The sequence below is a fragment of the Lactuca saligna genome, chromosome 3 (genome assembly GCF_052625555.1).
Source record: "Lactuca saligna cultivar CGN05327 chromosome 3, ASM5262555v1, whole genome shotgun sequence".
In the NCBI taxonomy this organism is placed as follows: domain Eukaryota; kingdom Viridiplantae; phylum Streptophyta; class Magnoliopsida; order Asterales; family Asteraceae; genus Lactuca; species Lactuca saligna.
The window spans coordinates 7,645,346-7,668,565 of NC_136419.1; the positions used below are offsets into that span (position 1 = coordinate 7,645,346).

The 23,220-nt window shown below is 36.4% G+C and overlaps 1 pseudogene; it reads right to left on the reverse strand.

Moving 5' to 3' along the window:
* Positions 1–1,450: 1,450 nt before the first annotated feature.
* On the reverse strand, positions 1,451–3,172 carry LOC145034376 (BTB/POZ domain-containing protein At5g41330 pseudogene; annotated as a pseudogene).
* Between the last annotated feature and the right edge of the window lie 20,048 nt (positions 3,173–23,220).

Sequence of the window (23,220 nt, forward strand, 5' to 3'; positions counted from 1 at the left end):
CCACAAATTTAACTTTCCGAACTTGCGAAGAGGATATGTACTGTTTTGGTAAAAAATTACACAAGTACTAATCAACCAAATTGAATGAGAGGCTGTGATATTCAGATTGTGTAATAGCAAATGATAAAGACAGTGACACAATGGTTTACAAGGAAAACCTTTGATCCTTGCTAGAATCTCCGACACAAAACCTTGGGAGGTGATAATGATCACCTGCCTTGATGATTTTATTAATGTAAAAAGATGTTTATAGAGAATATTTGAGTATGAACAAGTGATTAATCTCGTAGAGTAAGCTTCTAGTAAAAAAAAACAGTGTGTTGTGTGCAGAATACAAGTGTCAATTTATAGTCTAAACTAGCCAATAAGATGTCCGATATTTCCTGGATACTCTATGACTAGCTTCACGAACGTTATTTGACCAAATATTTCAGATCTTTAGCATAGTTCAGATGACTCTTCGTTGAGAATTGGTCTTCTCTTGATTACTTATGCACATGTGTTAGTTATCTACACAAAATGACCATTATTATTAATAAAAATAATAACGGTGATAATCAGGATCCTGAGGTAGCTGAGAATCCTGCCCCTAACATGTACTTACATATATAGAATCATTTCCTAACCTTTTATTGGCACTATTGTGCGAACTTCAAAACCTCTCTTGACAACATCCATGCAAGCTTTATGTTACAGAATTCCTACAAGTAAATGGATGCATTGGAAAAGTAAGTAGACCTTAATCTATATAAACTGAGAATGCAGAAATTTCAATGACAATTGATTCGATATGTACTTCATGGATCCCAAATCACTTTCTGGATCGTGGATTGTCATTATTAATGTTTTTACTTAACTTCTAATAACATTGTAGGTTGTTTTAATACAATATACTTATATTCATATGTTGTACGTGCAAAATGAAGTAGCTAGAGTTTAGAAAATTATGTTTCGCAAATCAAGAACCGATTTTTGAAATTTTAAAAATGTTTCGTTAAGTGTGGCTATTGAAGTTTTCATGTATTAGCTACCCACATTGTAATTTTTCTAATTAAATATGTATACAATAGTAACTGAATATCAAAAAGATTTGCTTCGTGAACTGTCTTAGTTAACGGTTTAACCTAGTTTCTACCCACATTCTATAGTTTTTCAAAGCAAATATGTCTAGAATAGGAAGATTTTGCAACCACGGATATATTGTATTGTATTCATTAATCATAATAACAATTCTAACAACAACAAATATTGTACAAACTTACAAAAAATAAACTGTAAACATAATATCCATCCTAACAAATTCAGGATTACATATAAATCAAATTGATTCAAAACGACTCTAGAACTCCTAATAAAAAATTTGATATCATGCATATCAATCTACACATTTGAGCACAAACAAAAAAAAAAAAAAAAAAAAAAAAAAGTTTGACTTACGAAAACGATAATGTACACAAACCAATAATCACTATCTTTGTTTCTTTTGATCGCATAAAAGATCAAAATCATATGAAACTTCAAATGATCAAGATCTTCTTACAGAGCTTTGCCAGACCTCGACAAATTGCTGATCTTTCCTAGTAACGAACATTTTGTTTCCACCAAACCCTAGATTTGTGATCCTATTTTGTCCTAAATCCTTCGACCTACCCAACATGTTCTTCTTAAAGACCCTCTCTTCTTTCCCATTTTTACCGGTTCCCAAAGAACCCATCAAAACCTCAGACCACAGCTCCAATTCACCTTCTTTACTGCAAAAAACTTGATTCCCATGACTTTCAATCTTACAACCATACCCTTCTTTCTTCACATTCATCACTTTTCTTGAATCACCAAGACAATTCCAAGAATTAGCAGACAAAATGCTCCTAAAATCAATGTAAGAAACCTCTCCAGAATTTGTTCCGATCTTGAAAACAGCTGAAAGGGCATCAGAAACTGTGATATCCGAAAAGCAATCGACTTTCTCTTTTATTTCTGAAACAAGATTCCCGGATCTTATATCCCAAAACTTGATGTTACCTGAAACGCCAGATGGTCCACTGTGAGACCCAGAAGCCATTAGCAGTTTAAGACTTGGAATCCAATTCAATTTTGTTGATGGAATTGCGGAATCAAGATCAGCACCAAAGATTTCATTATGCCCAATTTCTGATACAACTTTGAAGCTGTCATTCAGGTCGTATACCAATATAGAGTTTGAATTCCTGCGACTTGATTCAAAACTAGTGAATAAAAGCTCAGGGGAAGTTCCAATTGCTTGAACAGTCGAACCGGATTTGGTCACATTTTCCCAATTTATGGTTTGTCTAACATGACCCATTTCAAGATCAATGATTTGCAAGCCGGAGAAATCAGTAGCACCAGCTGCTACAACATTTGATGATAAAGCTAATAAAGAATCAATAGCCGTGAATTGGGTCAAAGTCGTAGACTTTCTTTGTAAAGACCAATCAAAAGACGTGATTTTGCTGCCATGAGAGACATGGACTGACCCGTATGGTGTTGTAGCGATTGCAGAAGGTGAATCTCTGCCACTGAGAGGCAATATCATTGATTTTTCAAGATCAAAAGGTTCAAATTGCGAAGGGTTAGATTGCGATTGAACAAGAAGATGTTCAACCCCATAAAACTTGGCTTCAAAAACAATATCTTGAATCTCAAAGGTTTTGGCTTTTGATGGAAGATTCCCGGTTCTTAATAGAGATAAAAGAATCGAAAACAATTCAGGGTCTCTATCAATAAAAGGGATTGAACTGTTCTGTTCAGAAGAATTGAAGAGATTGGAGAAAAGGGTATTGGACCCAGCTAGGGTTAGGGTTTGTACCGTTGTTTGAAAGAGTTGACCACCTACATCAATGGTGACTACGTTTGTTCTGGTGAAATCGTGAGGATTCTTGGAAACCCCATTTGAGAGAGGCTTTGACTGTGAAAAGGGTGGCATAATTTTCGAGGATTGCATAGAAGCTGTGAGAAAAGATTGAAGGTTTTGAATGGGGGTTTAATGGTTGTCAAGTGAGGTGGCTGGTGGTTTGTTTTCGATGTAGGGTTGTTTGAACTTTGAAGTAGGCCGAGCTGTCTGTATCAGCTACTTGGTGAGGAAATTGTTTTTGTTTTGTTTTGTTTTTGTTTTTGTATAAGAAGAAGAATCAACAGATTGTAGGATCTTGCTAAAACAGAACATATGGGTTTTAAATCCCGCTGTCCATGTTGGCTTCACTGCTGTACTACTTTTTGTTTTTCTTTTACTTGTATTAAATATCATAATTTAACCTACTTTATTTTTTATTTTATTTTATTTATTTATTTATTTTTTTAAAGTATTAGTCATAGCAGTAGGTGTCGGCTTAGAGCTGCACAAAGATCTGTTCCGGCCCGTATCCAGAAGCCATGTTAGAAACCTGGACTGGCCCATGGAGGAAACATGGTCATTGAAGCGATGGGTTTAGTTCGGCCCGGCTTAGACCTAGAAATAGAGCCCTTTTTTTTTTTTCTTCATACTTTCTATACATTTGACTCAATTATATGTATCTATCTTTTAATAATAACAATATGTTAACAAATGCAAAGGAAGTATCATACCAAATTACAAATAAACGAACTTCTTTTTTGGAACAGAGGAATAAATAAACTAATCAATGGTAATTGTATAACATCATATTTGTTAAAAAAAATAAAGAGTTCATGATTGGTAACATATTTAATTGGTATTCAAATTTAAAAAATAATGTTTCTATACATAATTAACTATTCAACTTGTTTCATGTGTTAAAAAATAGGTAGTATTACCAATAGCAACTAGTAATATTAACAATGTTTGAACAGTTAAAACAAATTTAATGATTAAATATGTATAAAAAACATTATCGGCTAAATATGAAAACAAAAAAAATATGTTACACTATGAACTTTGAAGTCATTAACCTTAGAAAAAACTAAGTCATTTATTATTTAGTTGAAACTACATTATTTGTTAATTGATGTAATCTATATCATTTTGATTTGATAAATTAGTTAAATAAAATTATAATTATAATTAAAAAAAATAGTAATATTCATTGATAAATATGAAAAACCCATGTTGTTTAAAATTAATAAATTAACTTATTTATCATAAAAATAAAAAAGTAAACCATGTTATCATCATGTTTTTTTTTTCCATTAGCCATAATATTCAATAGTGGAATTCGAAAAATAAGTGCGGATCGAATGATTTATATCACAAGTTTAAAAATATTTTAAATTTAAGTGGATATTTTTTATAATAAACATATAAATGTGTTTGATTACGTTAGGTGACTTGTAACGATTAAAATTTTCCATATTTAATTAACTAAGGATTATCAGAGTTTTTTAAATGAGAAATTAAATATCCTTTTATTTTTGGTTCCTACATATCCTTCTATCCAATGAAATAGTGACATGTGTAACATTTAATGCTCATTTAATGATATTTTAATATACTAATATGATACATATCATCATTTAATTTGGTAGGAGGATTTTTAGGAACAAAAGTAGGAGGATATTTAATTTCTCTTTTTAAATAATTTACAGAGTTCTATAAAAATTAAAATATTTTATATTTGATCGTTAATCACAGATTTACAATAAAATCTATCTATCACTTGAACAACAAGGAAATAAAATCTATTTTATGCCCTTGTGCTCCGGTTTTCTCACATACCACGGCTGCTACATAAACTTGCTAAACGTGAAAATATCTATTACGTCATACCATAAGTTTGGTGATTTTTATTCTAATATGTTTTCATGTTTCATCTACTCTTTCTATATTTTCTCTTCTTTATCTTACTCTGCAATTCAATCTCTTTCTTTAATAGCATACACTGCTATTATTTCTTATCTCATCACATCTATCTCTTCTAGTCTTTTCTCTTTACTTCTTCTCATTTCTCATCTTATCTACTATGTTATCTTTTTCATATCATCTAACTCTTTATTTTCCATATCTTGACATGCCTTAACATCTCATTCCTTCATCTCATACTCTATCTTCTCCAATACTTTCTTCTCATCTTTTCTCTCTCTTAGCCTCTTCTCAGGCTCATATATTACCTTCTTTTAACCCTTTCTTAGGCTCATCTCATACTTTACACATATTCTATCTTTTCTTTCTTTCTTTCACATACTCTATCTTTTATATTCTTTCTCTGCTATTGTCTATACTTTTTGCATGCTCTTCTCTATCTCTTACCATATTATTCTCATTTATGTGACTCTTATCATGCCTTCTCATACTCTGCTTACTTTTCATCTCTCTATTCTCGTGGACAATCTATCTATTTATCTCATCAAGATATATTCTACTACTCATCTAGTACTTAACTTATTAAATACTTGATCTTTATCAATGTCTATTAACATATAAGTATTCTACACAATACCATTAATATCTATACATATATACACTTATGTTTATACAACATATAATCATATTGATATGTGTTTATCTACAATCTCTTAGGTATTAACATGTACCTTTCTTATCATGTACTCATAATACCCTTGTTCTTTCCTTATACGTCTCTACATACTTTGCTTATACATACATGCTCAGATACATGATACTTACATACAAACACACACACACACACACACACACACATATATATATATATATATATATATATATATATATATATATATATATATATATATATATATATATATATATTTATATAGCATGTAACAACCCAAAAATTCAAGGTAAAAAATTTCATTTTTCAATATAATTAAAACACTTTGATAACTTTGTTCAACACATTGAAAAGAATTTCAAATAAAACAAATATCAGAGTCTAATCCTGAAGATCACATATTGCGGAAACACGGGTGTATACGTTGCAATCGTCCCGAGCTCTTTCATTTGAAAACTAGAGTACCTTAAACAAAATTGAAAACTGTAATCACAAAGCTTAGTGAGTTCCCCAAATACCACATACCATACATATTGAACGATCCATACATTCCATACATAACCGCGAGACATACATATTATTTATATATCATAATTAATAAAGGTGTTATGTGTCGCGCATAGTCTTTTCATTATGCTACAAGCCACCTCGTGGTCTTTCTTGTCAAGTTGGGGCCACAACCCTAGGTCTTACAGACAAGTGCCAAGAGCCACCTCTTGGACTTCCATGCAAGCATCACAAAGACAACTAGCATACAAACTATACTACTTAACCAATTACTTGCTAGAGTTCAGACTCTAGTCTTGCATACAGTGTGCCAGGAGCCGCCTCCTGATCTTTCACACATAATGCCAAAGGCTAACCCCCTGAGTCTTCCTACTATACGTAAACCAAATGGGCCGACATTAGTGCCTTCGACCCATACAAATAGTAAGGAGACTCACCTCGAATGTTGAAGCTCATTGCAAGAAATCCTTAGCTGCTACCCTAACAGCTCCTCGTGCTAACAATACCAAAATATCACCCAATTCGCAATTGGGTCCTAATCCATGATCCATAATCTATACTTAGGGAAAAATAACCATTTTACCCCTGGCCCAACAAGGTTCGAAACCGCAAAATCCATGAAAGCCCATTAATAGCCCAATTTTCCAAATTGGATGCGATCCCATATGAGTCTTATCCTAAGCCCATATTTCCTCGAATACAATTCAGGTTACCTCAAACACCCCTTGGGACAAACTTGGTCAAAAGCATAAGTCAAAAGTTAAAGTCAACGCTCTGAGTTGACTCAACTCACCGAGTTGTTCCTCAACTCGTCGAGTTCCCCCATAAATCACCAAAATCGCAAAAAGTCGGTCCAACTCTTTAAGTTCACCCCAAACTCGCCGAGTTTCCTCTTTAGACAGCAGAATCGGGGAAAATGATTCCAACTCACCGAGTTCCTTATTCAGCAAAACCTCTTAACCCATTAAGTCACCAATCTCAAAACTAAAAGCTCCACCACTAAGATCTTAATCTGAAATATCGATTAGAGGGTAAAGTTTCCAACTTTACCGTTAAGAACCATTCTAATGGGTCGAATACCCAAACCCTATTCTTACGAGGTTAAGGGCTTACTCAAGAATCACCAAATCATCAAAACAAAGCTCATGGATGCAGATCTGGACCTTAAAGGCTGAAAAGTCATGTAAAGTTTCCAACTTTACTCTCGTGCAAGGCTAGAAGAAGCTCAAAACCTTAAAAGAGGCCAAAAAAAGGATTAATGGATGAATGGAGCCCTTAAGACCATAAAGTTGGCACCTTTTATGCCACAAGAGCTCCCAAGAACCAAGGATCTAAAAGAATAACTCCATTAGGACGACCAACACCCCATCAACCACTCCATTTGGACCAAAACATCCAAAAGGACCCTACGAAGGAGATCTATGAATTTACAAAGCAAGGTTGAGACTTTTTACCAGAAAAGTGTCAAAATGAAGCAAGGATTCGAGATCTAGCAGCTCCTTCTTGAATCGCCAACTCTCACCAAGCTTTAATTCCTTCCAATAGCTTCAAACACACCACCAAAGCACTCAAAATGGATCACAACACTAAAAAATGCCTTAGGGTTTCGAGGTTAGGGTTTAGGACAATGTGGCTGGAAATGCGGCCAACATATAGGGTTTAAGTTGTTTAAATAAGGTACAAAACCCCGAAATTAGGGTTTTCCAAACCACGTCCAACTCGTCGAGTTGGTCCTCTCCAACTCATCGAGTTGATTCTCAAAAACGTGTGTGACCAATACTTCCAACACATCGAGTTTCCTTCCCTAAACTCGACGAGTTGGCCTTTAGCAAGGATGGTTTATTTGCATAATTACCTTCTAGATTATGGGCGTTACATAGCATAATCAAGGGAGAGAGAGAGAGAGAGAGAGAGAGAGAGCAATAACTCACCTTGTTAGTTAAAGAAGACTAACTAATCCTTTTTCTTCAATTCTTTTATTGATGAATCTTGATCCATATTCTTTTCTTTTAGGCATATATATATATATATATATATATATATATATATATATATATATATATATATACGTTTCTTAATACTTGTCTTGGCCTATTAAGAGTTTAATGACTCTCTTGGTCAAAGTTACCACTTAATGAATCATATTTCTAACATCTCATTTTCTACTTCTAATCCCACCTAATCAATGAATTAACCATCCCACACTACCTAATTCATTATAATCTACTCTCCAATACATCAATCATAATAACTGGTTAGGGTTTAAAACCCTAACTCTTATTGGATTGATTCCACCATGGAAATCACTTTATAAGCTTGATTAAAGCTTCTAAACATTATCATCTACATCATAATCAAGTTATAGGTTGATCGATTCAACTAATCTACACAAATTAATAATTTCACCAAAAGTGGATAAATCATACCTTAATGTGGAGAGGATGAAAATCCTCACAATCCGTATTCTCTAGCTTCTCTTGCCTTAATTCCAACACTAAAATTGCCATGAACTCTCAATCTATTTGGGGTGTCTTGGTTCGGAAATGACGCTCTAACAAGTTAGAATTCGTCTTTAATCCTTTCCATCGCATTGTGGTGAGGTATCCACCACGTCGTGGTGACCATTTGACTTTGGTCAATTACATCCAACTTATGTCATCGCATCATGATAATCTATTTATAGCACCGAGGTATCTGGAGATCAGCAAAGTGCATTAATGATTCCATTCCAGCTTTGGGGACAACTTTTATCCCTACTTTTAACATTCATAACTTTTTCGTTATATACCTATTTTATATGATCTTTATATCTGCACAAAGTTGGGAGCATTCTCTACAAGTTTGTTAAGTCATTTCTCATTGTCTTAATACGAATCTTACTCTATTAAGTCACAAACCTGGCCCAAAAAGCATAACATACCCAAAGAACCCTTTTTGGTCAAAATGTAACTTCTCATGTGTTCTTTCTCTTGAACTTACTCGTCTTAATTCTTCTAAGTGACTTAAACTCATCATGGTCATTTTCATGAAGTCACAACTTCATAAATAACCATTTTACCCTTTTGGTCAATATTTGACTAAAAGTCAAATCTCTTCAAATTCCAGGTTCTTACATGACTCACCAACACTTTTTAGATATTTATTGATAAAGAAAAAGCGAATTATGAAAGTAATAGGGAAAAGACACTATAACACAATCAACTTTATGTTTTTGCCTTGATTTAGTCATCAAACTTTTTTCCTGCAATTGGTAATTAATGTTAACTAATTAATGTCAATTGCACTACTTTTAGACATGTGATGGATTGAGCTAGTTTCTTGGTTGACTTTGCATTTAAATAAATTAAACAAATATATTTTGAATGGCATTTATCATTAAATGTGATATCCCTATATTTAAAAAATTGTCTTCTTCGTTCTCCTTCCATTAACCAAAGAGAATGAGAATAACTAGGGTTTTGAAGTTCTCTGTCGAATAACGAATTTTGTTATTTTGGAGTACCGAGTATTGTCCCATATTTTTAAATTTGATACGGTTCGGTATCGGTTCCGATACGGTTCTGGTACACACCACAGCTAGCTTATTTTTTGAGCTTTTTGAAGTTGTCATGTTTGGCAAACCAAAAAGTAGCTTATAAACTAGCTTTTTAGGAGTTTTTTTTATAAAAATTTCTAAATATACCCCTTAATTAATTATAAAAACATATTTTTTTTAAATGTCATTTAATTTCATTTCGTATTTTTCAGCTTGTTTACCAAACCTCATTTTTATCAGTTAGCTTTTCATTTAATAGCTAGCTTTTCAGCTAACAACTAGTTTTTCAATTAGTACGTCAAACATAGTCTAAGTGTATTTCCTGGATTGTATGTTTTGTGTTATTTTCTTTAGAGGTTTACACCACAAAAAGATAAACACCTTTAAAACCTAGTTTGAAAAAAATATAGAAAAAGGTTAATGACTTAAAAAGATAACATACTTTGTTTTGTGTTTACATTTAGCCAACAATATTTTTTATACACATTTGATCATTGAACTTATTTCATATATTCAAAAAGGATAATATTACCTATAACAACTGATAATATTATATTTTTTTTAGACAGGTAAAACAAGTTTAATGGTCAAATATGTACAAAAAAATATATCAAGTTAAATATGAGCACAAAACAAAATATGTTACCCTTTTAAGTTATTGACCCAAAATGTAGCACACATGAGATAATCACTTATAAGATGTTTGGTATGATGGAAACTAAAACATATGGAGAATGTAATGGAAACTAATGAGGAAGCCCGTGCAATGCACGGGTCAAGCTTCCATGTTCGACTACTCTCAGGTTGCCACGTTTTAAACCAATTCGAGATTGTTATTTGATTCATCGATCTTGCGTCTTCCCTAAAAGGCTTCCACCTCATACCACCATTAATTTCAATTGGTTTTGTTCGCCCCAGATCCATGTATCATCCAACATTTTTCAAACTCCAATTCCACCCACTCCATTGATTTCTTTCGCTTTCTACTCCTCCTACAACTAGCGTCGTGTAGCTCATAACATGGATAATTACATGTCCATTAATACATCATTTTTATAACAAAAAATGACAAATAATTCCAATTAAATAAAAAAACATATACCCCTGTTGCAAAGGATAAATGACCCTTGCGTCCAGTCTTTTCGTCTTGAAGTTTCAACTGTTGTGAAATAAACCGGGTGGTTTAAACATTAAAACCAGAGGTTCAAAAATGGCCCATTTTTTATTATATCACCTTGCAATTATTTTTCTTGACATCAAATCCAAGTGATGTGGTAGCTTCTTCTATTTTTGATATAATCTCATTGGATGCACATTTTTCGTCTTTCAAAAAGAGAACTGAGATCGAGGGCTTACGGTTTAGATATAAGCTCAAAAGCATTCATCGTAACTGATTGAGCAGGGAATTCATCCCGCCTTTCCATTACAAGGATAGGAGAATCCTACTTGCTTCTCAACCACTTCAGTTGTTGTAAGTCTTTGTCATTAAAAAGATATAATATTGTTTTTTTCAACTTAATACAAAAAAAAACAACTTAACGAAAATACATTTATAGGATTAGGATCTAGAATCCTTTTGATCAAGTTCTTGTGTGATTGTAGCATTTTATATACATTTCTCCACTGTAACCAAATTTCAGAAGAAAAAAAGTCATAAGCACTTTATGACAGAAATTTTAAGGAAGATATCGGTCTGTATAAAATATTTTTATAAACAATTTATAAAAAATTTTGGTTAAAAATGCTTGTTTGTACATATCCCAGCAAAGAAATCATTCAAGTACCTTGTTTTCTACTATTAAGAACTCTCATGGAATAATGACTCCTTCCGTATTTCCGAAGTGTAGATAATGTCTCCCCTATTTAGTAGCTAAAAAAGCATAAGATCCTTTAGTTAACCCAAAACAAATGTGTGATTCTGTATAGTATACTTTATCAAATTGTTATAAATTATACTTTTAAATGCAAACTTGTTGCTTGGAAACCAATGAGTACTATTCAGTGAAGCCTTATGTGTAACATACGGTTTCGAGAAGCTTCTTATTTCGGGAATTATAGGAATTAAATGGAACAAGTTAGGGCCCTGAAATTCAAGGTTTTGGGTTTTAGACCCAATTGGGTGTGGTTTATATAGGTTATGTGATCTAGACTTTCGGTTTGTACTTTGAAGTCCATGGTTATAATGGTAAAGTGATGCTTCAGACCTTTTTTTTGAATTAAGGATTCTAGTTTGGAAGGTTTTAAGTCAAATGAGATTAGATGGGATTGTAAGGCTTTTCATTACCTTTCTGAGCATATAAAGAACGCCAAAAAGAAGTTGGACGCATAAGCTATGGCCATTGGAAGTTAAAATGGGAAAGACTTTGGCCTGTACGTTGGGCATACTTGGCGTAACTGATTGCGATGATTCATCCCAGTACGTTGGGTGTACCTCGAGTACACTAGGCATATGTGTGGTAGGGTTGAACCTTAATTTTTGTATCTTGGACCCTATTTAAAGGCCTTAACCTTTTGCAAACCCTTCTTATCTTCAACCTCTATCCTCTAAATCAGTTCCCTAGAAACCCTATCCCTATTTGTGAGATTCTTGAGCCCTTTAAGTGATTTGGAGTGTTCTTGGTGCATATTGGAGAAGAAGGAGCTCATTGGAAAAGTGTGGGTTGGCTTGGAGCTTGTAGATCTAGACATTGTTCATCTTGATCTTTCTTCTAGAGGTATAAAGCTTCAAACTATATGGATCCTTAGTTTAGATCTAGTTTTGGGTTATGATATGAGCATGTTTTGGTACCATAGCTTGGATCTTATGAGTAGAAGTTACTCCATAACCTTTAAGCATCATTTCTATCCATTTATGAGGTCATTAAGTCATAAAAATCGAATTATGGTGGGTATATCTCTTCCATGAATGAGTTGGTGGTATTTTGGTGAAGTTATGAATCTATGGCTTTGGTTTGGACTCCATTAAGCCATGCAAAGTCATAACGTTAGGAATGTTATGACTTAAGATGCCCCTTAGAATCAAATTTGGGTGTTGGGCTTTAGGTCCTAAGGTATTAAGAAGGTTCAAGTTGAGTTTGGGCAGCAATAACATATGTTGGGCGTACCCTCCTGGTACCTTGCACGTAATGGGTTCCAAACATTATATTTTTCTTCGAACATGTAGTATGTTGGGCATAGAGTGGTGGTACACGGGGCATACTCACTAGAAGCCTTTATAGGCCATTTTGGGATTTGGGTCATTTTGGTTTTGGGCTACAATTTGTTTGGCCAAGTATGGGAAGGGTAAAATAGTCTTTTACCCCTTAGCATGATAGAATATGATTGGACCTTTGATTATTGGTTATTACCCTAATTATTGATTAGTATTGATCTTGGATATGTTCAGTGTGTGAAGCCGTGGTAGCAGCAGCTTGTGTGTGATTTGTTGACATCAGATTGAGGTGAGTCTTTTCACCATACTAGTAGGCCGAAAGCACAAATATTGTCCCACTAATTTGTATGTCTAGGATGTATATAACTATGTGACTATTATGTTGGATTAGTGTCTAAGTCCATAACTATTTTGGTATGTACTTGACCCGATGGTGCATGGTCCTTTTGGGTTGCCTTCACCAAAGCAACTTGATAGGATGAATTATGGAGAGAAATGATTAAATATGATTTATTAATATATTATGAGAATAATATATTAAAGGAGAAATCATATTGTTTAATTAATATTAGTCAAAAATTAATTAGTAATTAGTTTTGTGACTAAAAGAGATTAATTAAACTTAAGGGACTAGAATTGTAAATATAAGATAATTGCAATTTGGGCTATGGATTGTCTTAAATTAAGGAGTGGACGAATTCTATGGGGAAGCCCATAAGGAAATCGTCCAAGGCCTTAATTAAAGGAGTCTATGGGTTGCTTAGGGCTTAAGCATCCAAATTAGGGTTTCCTTGTTAGATAACCCTAATAGTCTCACTATATAAAGACCCCTTATGACCAAAAAACGTAGAGAAGCTTTCTTCAAGGGTTAGAACACGTTTTGGGCAGCCTCTATACTCTCTCCTCTTCATCCTCTTGCTTATGGTGTTTGTGAACCATTAGAGGAGTGACATTTGTGACTCTAAGCTTTCTAAAGTCAATACAAGGAGATTTGGGATTGTTATTGCTACATAACAATCAAGGTGTGATCTTAAACCTATTCTCATGTTAATATGATTACTTGAATGCTAGAATTAGGGTTTATAGTCTTGGATAACTTGCATGTATAATAGAGAAAGCTAGATCCAAGCATTAGGGTTTGTATGAGCACATAGGATGTTCTTATGACCAAAACACATCATATTACTGATAAGATTTTATGATATGTGCATGGAGCCAATCTCAGCTCTGAGTCATTATAAACTCGGGGTTGATGTGGACATGGGGGTTGATACGGACCCGTTACAACTGCTTGCTGTTACTTGGGGTTGATATGGACCCGACCCAACCACATGTTGTTATATTTATGTTATGTTGTATGTGATATTTTGGGGAAATCACTAAGCTTTATGTTTACAATTTTATGTTATGGTTTCAGGTACTTCCAATTTGTACGAGAAGGGTCCGGCATGACTACACTGCATCCCCCCAGAGTTTATTCTACAGAGGTTGTTTACGATTTTTACTCTGACAAGTAAATATTAATTTTCACCTTGAATGTTTTTGGGAACAAATTTTTGTATAGATTAATGCTTTAAAAATGAAATTTTTTCCAAGAATTTGTGGGATGTTACAAGTTGGTATCAGAGTCTTGGTTTGAGGGATTCAGGCCCACTCTCATTTATGTCTTAACTCAAACTGAGGAATTGGCAACCTTTTCAAAGAAAATAAGTTTTCTAAAAATATTTTATTACGAAAAATGGGATATGATGTGTGTAACCAGCTGAGATCAAGTAAGTGATTACCAGAATACCCACACATGTTGATATGTTATATGATATGAATGCTTGCATGCTAGAATAAGGCTAAGGATACCTTCAGGAATTGCATGATAGATTGGCCTGATATGTGATGCCTTGTAGCCTAGGAGGATTAGATGCTATGTTATATTTGTAATATATATTGGTAAAAGTGCTTGCTAAGTGTATACTTTAAAAATTATATACGATTAGGATCATATAGCCCTGGAATGACTGATTTAGATTTATTTCCTGCTCCTCGTCTAGTTGTTTTCCTAGGGTATATTCATTTATGCGACAATATATTTGATCATGTATTATGTATAATTTGCATGCATAAGGCAATTAGAAGTGAGAGTAGAAGTTCCTAGTATGGTAGTAACAAGTAAGCTTGGGATGTACTATGATTGGTTGTGGTTTGAAGTGTTACTGCACGGACGCCTCTTGCTTTGTGTTTTGTAGGACTCTTGTTAATGTGAGTTAACCATTAAGTGAATACATTAAGCTGCATGCTACAACGGTTGAATAATCTCAGAGTGATATTGGCCCTATTGCGCAACTCTTGTCTAAGTCCAACCGTTGTAGGGTTGAGTGTTTTAGTTGAAGGATTATCTGATCTTTGTTGCAAGTATCTATATTCATGAAGTAGATAACTGATATTGGCTCTATTAAGTTGCATGCTACAAAGGTTGAATAATCTCACACATACATCCCCTATGGGGATCGAAATCAAATCGATCGGATAAGGCACCCCAAAGATCTAAAACACACAACCCTGATATACTCTAGATGTAGAAATCCCATGTTTGTTGGCGATAGAAACTCGCAATGGACACTCTACCTCGCTAACGGACATATCAAAATCCCTACTAAAAGATCGAGACACAAATGACCGACTCGTGCCCAAGTCGAATAACACAAGATCAGGTAAGGAATTCACTAAGAATGTACCTATTAGAAACATAAACATAATAATACAATAAAATAATCAACAAAACAATACATAGAAACATACCAGTAATGACGTCTGGCACCACCCTGGTCTCCTATGCCGTCAGTTGAAAGGCACGACCTCGAACCCTTGGGGGCTCTACCCTACCCTGGCTCCCATCCGTGATCCTCAAAGTAGCCGACAATGGAGCCTGCGTTGGTCTAGCAGTAAGCAAATGGCACTGGGCCATCATATGGCACACCTAGTCACAGTGATAGTAAATCCTGGTGCTTAGTACTAGAGCCTGCTAAAGGCAGTCCTTGGCATAGTGCCCCTCCTTGCCACATTTTTAGTAACCAGATGAAGATTGACAGATACCCTCATGAATCGTGTTGTACCTACCACAAGTGCAGCCCCTTTGGCCTCCGAACCTCAAATCAATGGGCTTGAACCGCTTCTCCATAGGCTGTATCTGAACTGGGGCCCGCCTTCACTCTCTCACCTGGAGCTCCATCTCGATCTCCTGCTTCCTAGCAGCCTCCTGTAACTCCACACGTATGCTATAGTGTTTTGTGGGTACGAATAGGCAAATATTCATCTTTAGAATGCTCAAGTACCAAGTCATCTAAGCTTGCTCAGAAGCAGCAAACTCAGGGCAAAACAACACTCTCTTAGTGAACATCTTGGTGATCCCCATCACAGACTCAGTACCTTACCGTAGATCCAAATACTTTTGGGCCAATCTCTACCTCTAAATAAGAGGAACATATCTCAAACAAAACATCTCAGAGAACTGCTCCTAAGATACAAAAACTCTCTGCTATAGAGTGTATGAACCGGTAACTAGTCTCCACCAATACTTCGCTCTGGACTGAAGAAGGTTCAGAGCACACTTGACCTTCTAGTCAGATGGGCAGGAGCAAGTAAAGAAACACCCTTCCACATCGGACAACCACCTCATGGATATGATCGGATCTTGGACTCCATCGAACATCGGGGGCTTCATATTATTGAAGTCTCGGTACTGGAAGGCTCTTGTAACACCCAGAAAATCATGCCAAAATAAAACTTTTTCAACACACTTAAAAACCATTTAACCATTACATAATTTGTTTTCAAAATAATAAACATCAGAGTATCGTAGTTTCCAATCATAAAAAATAGCAGCAGGAGGAGCGGTACAATCAGGCCTTCGCCTTCCCTCGATCACCAGAAGTACCTGAAACAACAAACTGAAACTGTAAGCCCGAAAGCTTAGTGAGCTACCCTGAAATACCAACGTCATACCAATATAACCAAAACATATAACAAATACATAACATCATGCATAATGAGCCTTCAGCCTGACTGGACTGCCTCGCAGGGCCTACAACCTTATCTGGACCGCTCCCGAGCCTTCAGCATGACTGGACCGCCTCGAAGAGCCTACAGTCTATCCAGAACGCTCATCTGGTATGTTGTCCTACAACACAAAGCAGGACCACCTCAACCCAACCCCCAATCAAACAAGCATGTGCACATAAATATCATACGCTAGCTCTAATAATATACCATTCAACCCGATCTGACAAATCACTAATCATAGCAACATCCCGAAGACTGGGATACAGACCTAACCAGGTCACTAACATAAACATATCATCATCCTAATTACCATGATGTAAACCGATAACATATCATGCCATAATCTAGATAAAATCATAAAGGGTCGGCCTTGGTGCCTTAGACCCTATTGATATAGTGAGGATAACTCACCTCGCAACTACCGACTCGTAAGATAAGCTCAGACTCTCGGATCACTGCCACAAACTCCACCACCTATATTCATTGTAAACCATACTTGTAAATTTCCAACCTCCCAAAACGTCCCCAGAAGACCACTGGTCAACCCTTAGTCAAAGTAAAAGTCAACTGTCAAGGTCAATAGTCCATGTTGACCTCAACTTGTTGAGTACCCTTAGCTACTCGCCGAGTTTCATGCATAACTCACCAACTTGCCGAGTCACTAGGGTGACTCATCGAGTTCCTAAGGTTTGCGGCCGTAAACTACTTGGACGACTTGTTGAGTTTCCCTTGCAACTCGCCAAGTTCATATATGTTCACAAGTTGGGAAAATCTCATCCGACTCGCCGAGTTACTCATCCGAATTGCCGAGTTCATGACAATCTTCATCGGACACGCCGAGTCGACCATGCCACTCACCGAATCCCTTCAGTCCTTCATCCATACAGATGCTTTTTAATCCATGCAAAGGCTCCATTTTACAGATCCAGCTTCCCAAGGCATGCTTATCATGTAAAGTTGCAAACTTTACGTGCATGCAAAGCTCTAAATCCTTAAAATGACAAAACCAAGCTTGCAAAGAAGTCTTACACTTGAGGGGAGGTTCATACTTGCCAAAGTTGTCCACTTTATGGACTTAGAGACCAAAAAGAGTTCAGATCTGAAGTTGCAACTTCATATCTTAGCTCAAACACAAGAAAACCTTCCTAGAAACCATCCAAAAGAGATCTAGGAAGAAATGAGCCAAGGTAACATCTTAATACCTTCAAAAAGGGTGCCCAAGGAAGTAGATCTCTGATTTCCCCACTAATTCCTTGCTTCTAACCACTTGTTTTTCCCAAGCTTCTCACTAAAATCCTTCTTCAAAGCATAACACACCAAGAAAGCACACATACATGGATTTAGGGTTTTGAATGACAAGAGGCTATAGAGGGGAGGCTAGGGAGGCCAATGATCCTTTATATAGGGTGCAAAACCCAGGAAATTAGGGTTTTATCCTCTAGTTCCTACTCGTCGAGTCCCTCCTTGGACTCGGCGAGTAGATCACTTAAACACGTGAACCAACCCACTACTACTCGACGAGTCGAGCAACCAACTCGTCGAGTAGACCTTTAAATCAAAAAGATCTTATAACAAAAGAAATCAATACCTGGGAATCGGGGCTTTACAGCTCTTCCCCACCAATCCTCGTAACAGCGACGGTCGTAGTAGCTACAGTCGTAGCCTCTGAAAGTGCAATGTATCGATCATCAAAGAACTCCATAACAGTCTTGATAGACCCAAACAACTTTGGTATCTTCCCCTGGACAATAGAAAGAACCTCATCATGAATCATCTCCTTAATCCAATCCTCAATCAATCCTGACCCATCCTGGCCACCCGCTCCAGCTCCTGATCCAGAGCCTGACTCAGATCGCCTCGTAACCACCATACTAAAAATAAACCAGAAAAAACATTAGATAAGGCACATATCATACCATAGGAATCTTTCCACAACAAAACCCTAGGGGTTGTGATTCCCTGTTACGCGTACGAATCATGTGCTTCAGTAGTACATACTCATACTACCTTCCGCACCTACCCATATTTGTCTCAGAAGATCATCACAACAACCCTAACATCACACACTAGAATATGCATACACCTTATTCTCACTTCCTTGAGAAAGGTTATACATCCCTCAACTGGCCAGCTGACCCCAAATAACTCATTTATGAAACTTCCACCAACCTTGAAATACTCGTGTATGCTAATCATACATAACACAGGATCTAATAGATAATCAGATACTTGATTCTACCCTAATCCCAAAACCATACAAGGAACAAGAAATAAGGCTAAATCAAACACTCTCATGCTACAAAATCTTGGTTATGTACAATTTTGATGATACACTAAGCAACTACAGCAATGATATCAATTTCATAAAAGGAAGAAAGCCTAGGCTACTAGGCATCATATAATCAGGAAATTCTATCATGCAATTCTTGAAGATCACTAGCCTATCACTAGTATGTTGTTCTATCATAAAATAACATCAAATAATAGTATGGTAACTTGAGGTATACTTATTGGCTTCGGCTGATCGTATACATCACATCCATTACTGATTATTTTTTAAAACAATTTTGAAAATCATTTCAAAAACTTTTGTAGTTCCTTAGTTTGAGACTGGATTCACATGGATGTTCCTCCAATTCGCACAAACTAAGGCTCTGATACCAACTTATAACATCTCAGAAATCACAATAGATTTAAACTTTTTAAAACAACCCATTTACTAAAAAGAAGTGTTTACATAATCATTGTTTTCAAAATATTATTCAAAAACAAAGTCTCCCAAAATCCAATCAATCATAAAACCAAGGATGTGTATGGTCACGCCTTAACCTTGCCACGGTCCTATGAAGTACTTGAAACAAAACTAAAACTGTAAGTCAATGCTTAGTGAGCTCCCCCAAAGTACCACCACACAAACATATAATCAAACAGATAACAGGTCCACAACCTCCTGGTTGGATTACCCCTAGCCCACAACCTTACGATTGGAATGCCCCGATCCACAAGCTTATGGTTGCAATGCCCAATACATAACGGGTCCACAACGTCCTGGTTGGATTATCTCTGGCCCACAACCTTCCAGTTGGAATGCCCTGGACCACAACTTTTCGGTTGGAATGCCCTGGTCTATTGACTTACATAACAAAGCAGTACAATCTCAACCCCACCATACCATGTCTACATACATATAACAAATAACATATATCCAAAAATAGATAATCATATAACTTGTTAACATATTAGCAGGTAGATCTACATATTACTACTGTATAGGAACATCCTAAACACCAGGATACATAACCAAATGGGATGGAATTGGTGCCTTCAATCCTAAGAACAGTGAAAAAACTCACCTCACGGTATAATGACTATCTGATCAACAATTTGCTCCTAAATACATGCTCAACCCAAATCCTAAATGTCAAAACATTTCTATGCTAAATTAATAACATTTTCTCACAATACATTTGGTCAAAACTGGTCAAAGTCATCAAGTCAACTCAACCGATTTGACTCAGGCTTCATACGCATGGCATACTCTAGAGGTTCGTGGGGCGTACAAGCATGTCCGAGGCATCGCACACAGTATACCCTGAGGTAGACCCAGAGTACGCAGAAACCCTCCTCTTAGCCTATTAAGTACTTATTTCTTCGACTTAACAAGTCCAATAGCAGATCATAATCTAAAATACCATCATGAGTCATAAGGTTTCCAACTTTATGACTTTGCATGTCCGTTAAGCGCTTAAAACACTAAATATCAACATCTTAATGCATTAAGACCTTCTATAGCATGCATGGAGTAAAACTAAGCATCAAGACCACATTTTTATAACTTAAGACCCCTCATTAGGTCTGAAAGGCCGACTTATTTGATCAAGAACATGCCATGCTCAAGAATCTCCATATGTGGGACCAAAAGTGCTCTAAAGGAAGAAATGGCTAGATCTACAAGATAGAGTGATCAAGTTGTGAACTTTTTACCTCCAAGATGTTGCAAGCAAGTATGGAATCTCAGATCTAAGTTGTTTCCAAGCTTAAACGTTCTTGCACCAACTTCTCCTTCTTCAAGAACACCAAAAAAGCACATGAATGAGCTCAAAACACACTTTCTCACTTAGGGTTTGATAGAGGGTCGAAATCTCATATGGGGGACGATGAGAAAATGAAAAATGACGCTATAATGGTATTTATATATGGACCAAACCCTAAAAATTAGGTTTTGGAATTTCTCCACGTACGCCCACCGTACGGGGTGTACGCCCAGCATTAGGGATGAGTAAGTTTGTCCCAAATCCCAATGCTGTACCGGAACCGGTACCGAACCGTACCAAATTTAAAAATATGGGACGATACTTGGTACTCAAAATACATGAAATTCGGTAATCGGTACCGCTGGTACCAATACTACTACCGAGTATCGGTACCATTCCCGGTATCGGTACCATTGATGTTAATTCGGTTCGGTACTCGGGATTAAGTTTCGATCAAATTCGGTATTCGGGATATCAGGATCGGTACGGTTCGGTCCCATGCTCATCCCTACCCAGCATACTATGGTCCACCCTAGTACGCAATGTACGCCCAACATACTACTCAACTGCCCAAATTGCCAAAATGCCACTATGGGCCATTTTGTACTCTTTCTTATACTCAGGGACCAAAATGAAATATGTAATCATTTATAGGGTTATAATTGAAAATACATCAACATCAGGATGTTACAAAGTGGGAGAGAACCATTTGGATTCTTAGGAATAGTTTCAGGTGCAGAAAAATGAGGAGTTCCACATCCTAGTCAAGAGGAAAGGGAGTTCAAGTGGCGGTCTGGATTGAGGTTTGCACGAGGTTGCGGATTTAGAACCTTTTGCCAAATGGGTGACACATTAGTAGTGGTTCATGACAGATATGTGAATGGAATCAGGTTAAAGGGTTGTATTAGAGCCTCTTTGCATATTCGTGACTGATAAAGGCCTTGGGTTCGAAGCATGACCCGAACACCTGATTGAGGTTTAGTCGAATGCGGTTTTGACTCATGATTGTTTGTGGGTTTGTATAGTTTAAGGAGGGAAAGACCATGGGTTGGGACCATGGCTATTATGAGAGTGTTATGAGACTACGGGATAGCCATAGCATTCACTAGGTTGATAGGCTGTCGGGGAAGTATTGTAAGTATGAGATGGAGTCGTAGCCTTAACCAAGATGAAATACACCATTGAAGGAGTGGTTTTTGCGTGGTTGGAGGATCATAATGTGAGCATGAGTCAAGTTAGAAAATATTGTTGGTTGGCCACTCCTTTTTTGGAATGAGGACCATTGGATATGAGGCGATGTTAGGATTATATAGCCCTCGAGTGGGTGAGACCCATGGGGAAGGCCCGTCCGACTGTACAGATAGGGTGAGGCCTATTTGGTTATAATAGTATGGGTGAGACCTAATAGAAAGGGGCTTAATTAAGTAGTTGGACCATGTTTAGAGTAGGATGACTCTGTGGTCAACAGATGGCATCCATGTAGTCTTTAGGCTCAGGTAGCCTGGAGCAGTTACACTCTTGGGTGGAGTCACATGGTGTGACCATGCACGAGATTGTTGGATGTAGCCGTCGATTGGTGATTTTATATCTCAGCTTAGTAGAAGGTCACCATGGGATAAGAAGATCTCAGATAGAATGAATATGTAAATCTTTGGATGAGAGTTATGCACTGGGTTGGCACACAGGGATGAGACTCATGATGGGAGTCACCTTTGTTTTCTATGAAAGATCTTTTGGCAGCATATAAAGGTCAGGGATTATGTTTTTCCAGTGGTATCAGCAAGATAATTCAAGATTAGTAGGAATGCATTCGGTTTAGATTGCGATGTGTAGCCATTTTGAATGTCTTTCAAAATGGTTTTATATGTCGGAAAGACAGACAAGGTATTAGATTCCTGGATTTTTGGGTCGAGTAGCAATGGTTATTCTTCATTTATTTAAGTAAGTAACACAAGGATTCCTTTATCACTAGGGTATGTGAGTTCTACTAAGTTTGGCTTTTGATTGTGGCATTGGAGGGCCTTCATATGTATGAGTAGATGTTTATCCCAAAGCGGGGTTCGGGAAGAATTGACCGGATCATCTGGGTGCCTGGAAAGTAGTAAGGAGTGATTTTGATGAAGAAATCCAGTTTAAGTGGGGGAGATTTGTAACATCCAGTTTCGAGAAGCTTCCTATTTTGAGAATTATGGGAATTAAATGGATCAAGTTAAGTCTATGGACTTTAAGAGTTTGAGTTTTAGACCTAGTTAGGTGTGGATTATATAGGTTATGTGATCCAGGCTTTTGGTTTGTGCTTTGGATTAAGGATTCTAGTTCGGAATGTTTTAAGTTAAAGGTGATTAGATGGGATAGGTATTTTCATTACCATTCCGAGCATAATAAAATGTTGAAAATGGAGTTGGGGCGCATAAGTTATGGCCATTGGATGTTAGAATGGGAAAGAGTTTGGCATGTATGTTGGGTGTACTAGGCATATTCAGTAGGCGTACTTGGCTT